Below are 3398 nucleotides of genomic sequence, written 5' to 3' on the forward strand. Positions count from 1 at the left end.
AAGTCTGAAGGGATCGACTTTGTCTGGGTTTGACAACCTGCCACATCATTCCATCAACTCCTACGATCAACTCGCAGAGAAATTCTTGAGAACCTACGTGTACAACAAAGATGTCAACACCGGAATGGATAAACTTTTTTCTCTGGCAATTGGTTACAAGGAGAACACGAGGGAATACACCAATAGATGGCACAAGATCTGCCAAGCCATAGGGAGTGTAGATCCTGTAGTAAGCATCAACTGCTACAAGTGGGGATTAGACCGAATGCTACAAGTGGGGATTAGATCCTGTAGTAAGCCATAGGGACCAAACTTGGAGATCCACGGAAGCGTACCTAATACAGAAGGAGAACTTCGAATAATTATTGAGAAGTATGCTCGTCTTGAAGAAATCCAGCGTGAGAACCCGATGGCACAAACGCAGAGGTCTCACCGTACAAATTCCGCAGAACAAACCAGCGGGGCCAAAAGAAATAGCTCAGTGGAACGACCGCACGAAGATAGGAAGGAACGAAGAGATGAACGACGAAAAGACGATCGAAAATTCGAAGATCAGGTTTACACAAAGCTCAATGCTAGCTACGCTCGGATCTTGCTAGAGATCAAAGGAAGAGAAAATTTGGAGTGGCCGTGGTCTAAGGGAAAACATCCCCCGAGGACCGAGAAGTTTAAAGATTACTGTGAGTATCATTGCTTCAATGGACACCAGACCGAGAAATGCAAAAACCTCAAAATAATGATCCAAAGATTGATTGATGCTGGCGAACTCAAGCAATACATACGAAATGAGGTCACTGAGGACAGATCCAAACGAACCAAGCCAGTCAAACTTCCAGAGGAAAACCGCACAATCAAAACCATCTCGTGTTCCGAAGCCACAGGGCCCTCACTTACGTCTTAGATAGAAAAGAGGCTACGAAATCAATTCGAAGACCACTGCGAATTATATAAGCTTGATGGCGTAGAGGTGGACTAGCACGAAGAGTGGATGGACTCACCTATCATATTCGATACTGAAGATATCGAAAAAGATATGGAAGACCATAACGATCCCTTGGTCCTCACACTACCAGTGGCCGGATGTAACCTCAAAAAGATCCTCATCGACGGGGGAAGCTCAGTGAACGTTCTATTCTACGACGCCTTCAATCGGATGAAGATCCATAATGAACAGCTGATGACCTCTTATTACACCATCTACGGGTTCAACGGAACGCCCACAAAGCCATTGGGAGACATCGTGTTGCAGGTGAACGCCGGGCCCATGAAAGTAGAAACACGATTCAGCGTGGTAGACACCCCATCCCCCTATAACGCCATTCTTGGACGAAAGTGGGTACATAAACTCAAGGGAGTGGCAGCAACTTACTACCAATATCTCAGGTTCCCTACACCCGAGGGAGTGATGGAAATCAAGGGAGATCGGGTCTCTGCAAAAGAATGCCAGGACACCCAGGGTCGTACCAACAACAAACAGGAAGAGCAGCGAAAAACCCGAAGATGATCAAAGTAGAGACCGTAATGGACGAAAAAAGAGAAGATTCCTTAACCAAATTACTTAAAGAATACGCGGATATATTCACCAGGAAGTTAGGAGACATGTCGGGGATTGATCCGAAAATAATCCAACACGAGCTGCACATTAAACCAGGCACGCAACCTTTCAGGCAGAAAATAGAAAAAGTTGCACCATAGTATCATAAGGCAGTAGAAAAAGAACTGCGGAAACTACTAGAAGCAATCTTCATCAAGGAAGTCAAATACCCTACAGGGATATCCAACATGGTCGTCGTTCCAAAGAAAAATGGAGGGGTTAGGATATGCATCGACTTTACTAACCTCAACAAGGCGTGTCCAAAAGACAGCTATCCCCTACCGAGCATAGATCAACTGGTTGAAGCGGTGGAAGGGTACGAAGAGCTGTCATTCATGGACGGATATTCTGGTTACAACCATGTAGCCCTGGCATAAGAAAACCAACTACACACAGCATTCTACACCCCGCATGGCCTTTATTGCTACATTAGAATGCCCTTTGGACTTCGAAACGCAAGGGAAACTTAACATAGAATGGTCGATGCTATCTTCAGGCCATGGATTGGTAGTACCCTAGAAGTCTACGTTGATGACATGCTCGTCAAAAGTAGGCTGCGCAAAGATCACCACCCGGACCTGAGAGATATTTTCGAAACAATGAGGAAACATCACATGAAAGTAAATCCAGAAAAATGCACCCCGCGAAGATTCAGGGCATAGTGGAAATGCCATCTCCGAAGAATTTAAAAGAAGTGCAAAAGCTCAATGGGTCCTTAGCATCCTTGGGCAGATTTATTGCTCGTTCCTTGGACAAATGCAAACATTTTTTTAATATTCTCAAAAAAGGGAGTAAGTTTGAATGGAACGCAGAATGCGAAGAATCCTTCCAAAGAATCAAGGAACACCTGGATTCAATTCCAATCTTGCAGAAGACTGATCCTGATGAGGTTTTGGCATTGTACATAGCAGCGACAGAAGACGCAGTTAGCGCAGTGTTGGTCAAAACCAATACGAAGATAGAACAACCTATCTATTATGTCAGCAAGACCCTTAATTCTGCGGAAAGGAATTACACGAAGATCGAACAACTCATACTGGCATTAGTATGGGCCACTCAAAAGTTGAGAACATATTTCCTAACCACTTCATCCGCGTCCCATGCAAAGCACCACTGGAAGCAGTCCTCAAAAGCGCGGGAAAAGTAGGTATAATAGCCAAGTGGAACACCAACCTGGACCAATTCAACATCAATCATAAAATTCAACATTCTCAAAAATCCCAAGTTTTGGCGGATTTCTTAGCAGACCTCCCCCTGGACAACAATGAAGAGATTAGGGGAATACCAGAAACCGACGAGGAAAGCAAGGATCTAGTTGATGTACTCGAACCCGCGAGTCAAAGGCAATGGGAAGTCTTCGTTGATGGTTCCAGAAATAAGGAAGGGGCAGGAATAGGCATTGTCATCACCACCCCAACTGGAGAAAGGATCGTACATGCACTCAGGTTAGAATTCAAAGAGCATACTAACAACATCGTCGAATACGAGGCAGTCGTACATGCCCCCCGCTTAATAATAGAGATGGGGTTAACTGATATAAGACTGACAAGTGATTCGCAGCTTGTCATACGGCAAATAGGGCTCAAATACAATGTGTACGACGACATCCTCTCAGCCTACATGGCCTTGGTCCAAACATTGGCATCACAAATTCCGAACATCAAGTTCTGGCACTTATGCAGAAGGGATCTCAGGCACGCAGATGCCTAGAATATATATCATCCATGCTGAAGGGAAAGAATATCGCAGCTATCAAAATAACAAGGGTATACGAGCCTTCGATTGCATCACAATTTTCCTTTGC

This window comes from Papaver somniferum, unplaced genomic scaffold (genome assembly GCF_003573695.1).
Source record: "Papaver somniferum cultivar HN1 unplaced genomic scaffold, ASM357369v1 unplaced-scaffold_117, whole genome shotgun sequence".
In the NCBI taxonomy this organism is placed as follows: domain Eukaryota; kingdom Viridiplantae; phylum Streptophyta; class Magnoliopsida; order Ranunculales; family Papaveraceae; genus Papaver; species Papaver somniferum.